The following is an 8,960-nucleotide window of genomic DNA, read 5'->3' on the forward strand; positions in this document are numbered from 1 at the left end:
GCCAGCCAAGTGAGCTGTGGTACCAGCCAAAGCCCAGTTCTAATTAACAGTTGCTAGAGTTTAGGGATGGAAGCAGGGACATGAGGAAGAAGTTAGCCTCACTATAAAAGGGCAGTACAAGGGACCCTGTGACTGTGGAACTGCTCAATATTTTAATTGTGACAATGAATACATGAATCTATAAATGTGATAAAATTATACAGGACTAAAAGCACACAGAAAAGTAAAACTGGAGAAATCCGAGTAAGATTGTGTCGCTCCCCGTCTTCGTGGAGGAACGACACAGGACCCTGCGTTGTTCTTTCGTCTGCTCGGCCCTCCCCGGGTTTGCTGCTGGTTCTTCCCGGGTTGGCTACCGACCCTTCCACCTCCGTGGAAGGGCGATTCCCCCTGCCACTTTCCCCACTTCCGCGGGGGAGCGGCACACCGCCGGCCGGCTCTCTCGGGGGCTGCTCAGGTGTTATTCGGATAGATGTTCCTGGTGCATGTTGTCTCTCTCGTCCTTTATAGTCCTCTTCCACCAATCCCAACTCTGCTACCCACACGCTGAGTACGCTGCTCTCCTCCAATCAGGAGCAGGTCCTGCTGTTTATTGGTTGAACTGGAGGCAGCTGTGTAGAAGCTGTTTCCTCCTCTCCCAGCGCCATATTGTAGGAGAGCAGATGCATAGAATAAGTCTTAATTCGAGTAACAGTCTAGTCTGAGTTGCTCCCCACAGATTGGATGATTATAGTAAGGTCAATATATTGGTTATGGTATTTGATTACAGTTTTGCAAACTATTTCTATCATAGAAATTGGGTATAGGATAAAAGGGACCTCTGTATTTTTTAAAGATTTATTTATTTATTCGAAAGGCTGAGTTACACAGAGGCAGAGAGGCACGGGGAGGGGAAACGGAGAGAGAGATGTCTTCCATCTGCAGGTTCACTCCCCAAATGGCCACAACGGCCAGAGCTGAGCCAATCTGAAGCCAGGAGCCTCCTCCCATGCAGGTGCAGGGGCCCAAGGACTTGGGCCATCTTCTACTGCTTTCCCAGGCTATAACAGAGAGCTGGATCAGAAGCAGAGCAGCCAGGATATGAACCGGTGCCCATATGGGATGTTGGCACTGCCAGCAGCGGCTTTACCCACCAAGCCATAGAGCCAGCCCCTCTGTATTATTTTTAATAATTTTAAAATTTATATAAGGAAAAAAATTTAAGCATTTCATATATACAGTTTTAAGAGCATAATTATACTTTCCACCCCACCCTCTGCCCATCCCTAGTTCCCACCCTTCCTCCTACTTTCTTTCTTATGGAGATTTGATTATTGTTTATAGCCTTTGTTTATACTCTTCAGGAACAGTGGTTTTTCTACTTTCTACTTGTTGAATTCTTTATTTAGTGAAGGGTTATGCTTATGATTATAAAGTAAATTGAAAATTAATCACTGTCATTGCATTATTCATATAATTACCTATGAATTTATTATTATCTCAAAGTAATGTTTATTTTTAAAAGGTAATTGTACAGGTGCCAGAATAGAAAGAGGTAACAAATGTTCCCCCCGCTGAAGAATTTAAGTTGGGGCCAGCATTGTGGTGCAGCTGATTAAACTGTCTCCTGTGATGCCAGCAACCGATATGAGCTCCAGTCTGAGTCCCAGCTGCTCCCTGCTAATGTACCTATGAAAGCAGCAGAAGATAGCCAAACTCCTTTGGCTCCTGTACCCACATGGGAGACCCAGATGGAGTTCCATGCTCCTGGCTCAGCCCCAGCTTTTGTGGCCATTTGGGGATGAAAGATCTCTCTGTCTGTTACTCCCTCTCTCTGCAACTCTGCCTTTCAAATAAACAAATAGATCTTTAAAAAAAAATTGTTGTCATGGAGTAAGGAATTGCCGGCGCTGTGGTATAGTAGGTAAAGCCGCAGCCTGCAGTGCTGGCATCCCATATGGGCACGGGTTCAAATTCCAGCTGCTCCTCTTCTGATCCAGCTCTCTGCTATGGCCTAGGAAAGCAGCGGAAGATGGCTCAAGTCCTTGGGCCCCTGCACGTGCATGGGAAACCTGGAAGAAGCTCCTGGCTACTGGCTTTGGATCGGCGCAGGTCCAGCTGTTGCGGCTATCTGGGGAGTGAACCAGCAGATGGAAGACACCCTCCCCCACTCTCTGTGTGTGTGTCTCTCTCTGCCTCTCCTTCTCTCTCTGTATAACTCTTTCAAATAAATAAATAAATATTTTTTAAAAAGGAATTTAGTGGTTTTAAAGATGGCAAAGGCCCGATCTAAAACTAATTCCTTGAGCAAGGACAGTCTATTCAATAAATGGTGCTGGGAAAATTGGATTTCCACGTGCAGAATCATGAAGCAAGACCCCTACCTTACACCTTACACAAAAATCCACTCAACATGGATTAAAGACCTAAATCTACGACCTGACACCATCAAGTTACTAGAGAACATTGGAGAAACCCTTCAAGATATTGGCACAGGCAAAGAGTTTCTGGAAAAGACCCGGGAGGCACAGGCAGTCAAAGCCAAAATTAACTATTGGGATTGCATCAAATTGAGAAGTTTCTGTACTGCAAAAGAAACAGTCAGGAGAGTGAAGAGACAACCGACAGAATGGGAAAAAATATTTGCAAACTATGCAACAGATAAAGGGTTAATAACCAGAATCTACAAAGAGATCAAGAAACTCCACAAAAACAAAACCAACAACCCAATTAAGAGATGGGCCAAGGACCTCAATAGACATTTTTCAAAAGAGGAAATCCAAATGGCCAACAGGCACATGAAAAAATGTTCAAGGTCATTAGCAATCAGAGAAATGCAAATCAAAACCACAATGAGGTTCCACCTCACCCCGGTTAGAATGGCTCACATTCAGAAATCTACCAACAACAGATGCTGGCGAGGATGTGGGGAAAAAGGGACACTAACCCACTGTTGGTGGGAATGCAAACTGGTCAAGCCACTATGGAAATCAGTCTGGAGATTCCTCAGAAACCTGAAGATAACCCTACCTTTCGACCCAGCCATCCCACTCCTTGGAATTTACCCAAAGGAATTTAAATTGGCAAACAAAAAAGCGGTCTGCAGCCTAATGTTTATTGCAGCTCAATTCACAATAGCTAAGACCTGGAACCAACCTAAATGCCCATCAACGGTAGACTGGATAAAGAAATTATGGGATATGTACTCTTTAGAATACTATACTGCAGTAAGAAACAACGAAATCCAGTCATTTGCAACAAAATGGAGGAATCTGGAACACATCATGCTGAGTGAAATAAGCCAGTCCCAAAGGGACAAATACCATATGTTCTCCCTGATCGGTGACAACTGACTGAACACCAAAAAGGAAACTTGTTGAAGTGAAAGGGACACTATGGGAAACGGTGACTTGATCAGCATAGCCCTGACTGTTAATGAACAACTTAATACATTATCCCTCTTAGTAGTTTTTTTGTCTGTTCTACTTAATATGACTGATTTAATTCTGTAATTAATACACAGTTATTCTTAAGTGTTGAAATTTAACTGAAATGTGATCCCTGTTAAACATAAGAGTAGGAATAAGAGAGGGAAGAGATATATAATTTGGGACATGCTCAAGCTGACTTGCCCCAAATGGTAGAGTTAGAAACATACCAGGGGACTCCAATTTAATCCCATCAAGGTGGCATGTACCAATGCCATCTCACTAGTCCAAGTGATCAATTTCAGTTCGCAATTGATCATAATGAAAGGACTAAGAGTCAAAGGGAGCACATAAGCAAGTCTAGTACCTGCTAACACTAACCGATAGAATAAATAAAGGGGAGAGTGATCCAACATGGGAAGTGAGATACTCAGCAGACTCATAGAATGGCAGATGCCCTAAATAGCACTCTGGCCTCAGAATCAGCCCTAAAGGCATTCAGATCTGGCTGAAAAGCCCATGAGAGTATTTCAGGCATGGAAAGCCAAGACACTCTGGCAAAAGATCTCTGTGAGTGAGATCTCAGTGAAAAGAACAGGTCTTCAAAGAAGGAGGTACCTTTCTCTGAAGGGAGGAGAGAACCTCCACTTTGACTATGACCTTGTCTAAACAAGATAAGAGTCGGAGAACTCAAGGGGCTTCCATAGCCTTGGAAACTCATGACTGGAGCATAGGGAGATTACTGATGCCATAGACAGGAGTGTCAATTGGTAAAGTCAACAACAGGAGTCACTGTGCACTTACTCCTCATGTAGGATCTCTGTCATTAATGTGCTGTGCATTGAGATTTAATGCTATAACGAGTACTCAAATAATATATTTCACTTTGTGTTTCTATGGGGGTGCAAACTGTTGAAATCTTTACTTAATGCATACTAAACTGATCCTCTGTAAAAAAAAAAAAAAAAAAAAAAAAAAAAAAAAAAAAAAGAAAAGAATAGAAACTATCAACTCCCAACTTGACTCTCACTGGGATTAAACATGACAATAGGTCTGATCTGATTTCATCATCATTAAAAAAAATCATCTATTATTTTTCACTTTATGTTTCTGTGTGTCTGTGTGGGAGCAAACTGTTGAAATCCTTACTTAATGTATACTAAGCTGATCTTCTGTATATTAAGATAATCGAAAATGAATCTTGATGTGAATGGAAGGGGAGAGGGAGTGGGAAAGGGGAGGGTTGTGGGTGGGAGGGACGGTATGGGGGGGAAGCCATAGTAATCCATTATTCGTACTTTGGAAACGTATATTCATTAAATAAAAGTTAAAAAAAAAAAAAAAAAAAAGATGGCAAAGGCCCATTGGGCAGATCCAGGAGACAGCTTAATTCTAACAGATGAACTCTGTAGTCATGTAATCATACTACTTAATATTTATCGCGCAATTACAGATGCTTTGCCTGTAGTAATTCATCTTATCTCTACCATCACTCTGCACTAGGATATTACTGCCATATTGCCAGCAAGGAGAATAAAACACAAGTGAGTTAAGTAACTTGACCAAGTAATTTTTTTTAAAGGGAACTCTTGATTTAGCCAATCTTGAATGATATTACAGTGCTATGTAAAGAGTACCAGATTATTTGTCCAGAATCTTGGGTTCCAGTTCCAATCTCTTACTGAGTCACTTTAAAAAAAAAAAAAAAAAAGATTTATTTATTTATTTGAAATTCAGAGTTACACAGAGGCAGAGAGAGAGAAACATCTTCCATCTGCTGGTTCACTCTCCAATTGGCCACAATGGCTGGAACTGTGCCAATCAGAAGCCAGGAACCAGGAGCTTCTTCCAGGTCTCCCACTTTTTTTTTTTTTTTTTTTCATTTGACATGTAGAGTTATAGACAGTGAGAGAGAGAGAGACAGAGAGAAAGGTCTGCCTTCTGTTGGTTCACTCCCCAAATGGCCACCCCGGCCAGTGCTGCGCCAATCTGAAGCCAGGAGCCAGGTGCTTCCTCCTGGTCTCCCATTTGGGTGCAAGGGCCCAAGCACCTGGGCCATCCTCCACTGCCCTCCCGGGCCACAGCAGAGAGCTGGACTGGAAGAGGAGCAACCTGGACTAGAACTCAGCGCCCATATGGGATGCCAGTGCCGCAAGGTGGAGGATTAACCAAGTGAGCCACTGTGCCAGCCCCAGGCCGTTTTCTACTGCTTTCCCAGGCCAAAGGAGGGAGCTGGATGGGAAGTGGAGCAGCTAAGACTCAAACTGGTGCCCATACGAGATGCTGGCTCTGCAGGCAGCGGCCTTACCTGTTATGCTACAGAGCCGCTCAAACTAATTCCCTTCTTTTTTAAAAAGATTTATTTATTTATTTGAAAGTCAGAATTACACAGAGAGAAGGAGAGGCAGAGAGAGAGAGAAAGGTCTTCCATCTGCTGGTTCACTCCCCAGGTGGCCGCAACAGCCGGAGCTGCACCAATCCGAAGCCAGGAGCCAGGAGCTTCTGCTGGGTCTCCCACACGGGTGCAGGGGCCCAAGGACTTGGGCTATCTTCTGCTGCTTTCCCGAGCTATAGCAGAGAGCTGGATCAGAAGTGGGGCAGCTGGGTCTTGAACCGGTGTCCATATGGGATGCCAGCGCTTCAGGCCAGGGCGTTAACCCGATGCGCCACAGCACCGGCCTCCTGATTTGCTTTTATTTTGAGAGATGATTCAAGAACTTGGTTGTCCCATTTGCAAAAAGATGTTCCTAGAATCTTTACCACATGAACATCATTCTGTATTTTGATGATTCCCTGACTCTAAATAATCAGCAAAAATAATTCTTTTTTTCTGGGCCCGCTTTGCCAGTTGGAGCCATCCCTAGTGGCATCACTCATGTCTCCTGAACCTTCCAGGGTTACTGAAGGTCTACTCCTGCTGAATACTGGTGTTTGGTTTCACTGGGCTACCACTGACTGCCACTCTCCCCACAAAAGGCTTCCCTAATGCTTTCAGGTGTGGCCAACTTCAGGTGATAACAGTAGCGGTCATTTACTGAGTCCTTACCGAGTGCTAAAGATTGACACAGGCTATGACATTTCATCCACACAAAGCCCTGGGAAATGAGTACTGTCAGGATCCATTTTTACACTGGTGGCCTTGAAGACTAATGCCTGACCTAAAAACTGCTGCAAGCAGTAGTAGGTAGAGGCAGCTCTCAAACCTTCACCTCCCTAATGCAACATTTTTTTTTTTATTTAATGAATGCATTTTTACATAGATACAACTTTAGGAATACAGTGGTTTTTTCTCTCATGCCGCCCACCCCGCTCCCTTCCCACCTCTCATTCCCTCTCCCATCTCCTTCATTATGGATCATTTTTAGTATGGCTTTATATATAGAGGACCATCTCTGTGTTATCATATCTCATATGTTATCATATCGCTTTCAGCCTTCCACAAAGTCATGTTTTAGGAGGAGGATTGGGACATTGTAAGTATTTTATAAATTATAAAGTTAAGGTTAAAATTTAACTTAAATAATACAATTTTTTTAAAAAAAGATTTACTTATTTTATTTGAAAGAGTTGCAGAGGGAGGGAGAGACACAAACAGAGGTCTTCCATCTGCTGGGTCACTCCCCAAATGGCTGCCAGGGCTGGGCCAGGCCAAAGTCAGGAGCTTCTCCCAGGTCTTCCACATGGATGCAGGGGCCCAAGCATTTGGGCCACCTTTCACTGCTTTCCCAAGTGTATTAGTAGAGAGTGGATTGGAAGTGGAATAGCTAGGACTCAATCTGGAGCCCGTATTGCAGGCGGCAGATTAACCTGCTACACCACAGCGCTGATCTTTAATATTATAATTTAAAGTGAATTTGCTCATTTCCTTTTCTGAAAATTTACATTTGGTAAGCCATTTTAACTAAAATCACCTTGGCATTCCAGCAGCCCCCTTATGATGGCAGTATAAGACTAATACTTGCACCTGCAGCTTGCAGCGTCGACAAGCTGACCGGCAAGCCATGTGCTTCTCAACACATCAGCCTTTGGCCTGCTCTGGGGTTAGGCAAAATGTGAAATCAGTGACCTTTGGTGGGGGGAGGTGGGGTGAAGAGTCTCAGGCATCTAAGGTTGTTGACCCCAGAAACAAAAGAAATCCAACGAACTTGCAAAACAGAGAAAACAACTTCCTTTTGGGAAAAAAACAAAGCACCTACTTGTTGCTGCCCACCCATTTAATAACTGGCCTTGATTGTCTTCCAGCAGCAAACACAATAGCCCTATCCACAAATGTTTTTCCCATTTCTTCTGTTCCGTTCAAACCAAGCATTTGAGAATAAATTGTTCATTTCTCTTTTCTCGATGTGCTCCAATGGTTGTAAACAAGGAGACAACTGGTATATAGAAATGTCACATGTTTCTCTTGACTACATATGGTCTTATGAACCCCTGCCTGGGTATTAAATGAACAACAGAAGGATGATCTGACTATCCTCAGAGGGCTAGGTTGGGACTACAAAAAACAAAAACCAGACAATAAGCCTGTACTGGATTATGTTCAAGTGCAATAGACACCTTTGGACTGTCTTCCCAGCACACTAGATTCTTTTTCCAGAGAACTGTCCCATCCATCTACACAGAATTAGCCCCCAGAGTTCTTGTTTTTATTTTATGACCCTTGGTCATAGCTGATTGTCTAGAGGCAAACATCTGGAGGAGGCAATCCAAGAACCAATTCAGTTCTCCTTCTCTTGAGAAATCCGACTAAGACAGAGATGCAAGCAACTGAGTCCAGCCGTGAGTGGAACATTAGAAAGAAAGCCCGAGGACTTTTGCTGCTGGGGCTCCGGTTGTTCAACTCTCCTCCCACACTGTGGGTGATCGACAGCCCACCCAACAACTTCACGGTTTTGTTTATCTCAAATAGGTGTCTGTGACAATCATTTCCTATCAAAGACACCATGCCCTGTGGTAGCTTCAGTGGAGGTGGATGTAAAAGAATCACTGACACGTTCCCTGATCCTGTGTCGACCAGGAATCTTCTTGCTATGGAAGGGAATAGGATCTGGGGTTTGACTTAGCTTGGTGATCCCCCGAACAGCTTTGGTCACAGTACACACAGAAACGACAATAACATCTGCTTTACAAAGTCATGTCAGGCAGGAAGTGTGACTCTGGCTGGGCTCCTGGCTCATGTCAAAGGTTCAAGCAACATCAGCCTCTGCCATGCCTTGAGAACAGATTCTCCGGATGCTCTCAAATTCAAGTCACACAAAGATCATGGGAGTTATATTTTAAAATAGAAAAGGCATCATTCCCATGAAGAAAAAAAGTTACAACCATAATACTGGCTGATTTGGAGGTGGTGGACAGCAGGCAGGGACTAAAGTCAGAGGCCTGTCTTCGAGGGCTGGAATGCCTCAGCTTAACCCAATGGGCAGGTTACTGGGAAAGTCCAGAGGAACCCTTGCTTCCACTTGCTTGGGAATATCGGTGCAGGCCAAGTCAACCCTACTAAGTGAGCAGCAGCCCCTTCCTCCTAGTGGCTTTTTATTGTGGCAAACACTTTGACCT

Source organism: Oryctolagus cuniculus, chromosome 5, assembly GCF_051225735.1.
Source record: "Oryctolagus cuniculus isolate XC-2025 breed Fujian yellow rabbit chromosome 5, ASM5122573v1, whole genome shotgun sequence".
In the NCBI taxonomy this organism is placed as follows: Eukaryota; Metazoa; Chordata; class Mammalia; order Lagomorpha; family Leporidae; genus Oryctolagus; species Oryctolagus cuniculus.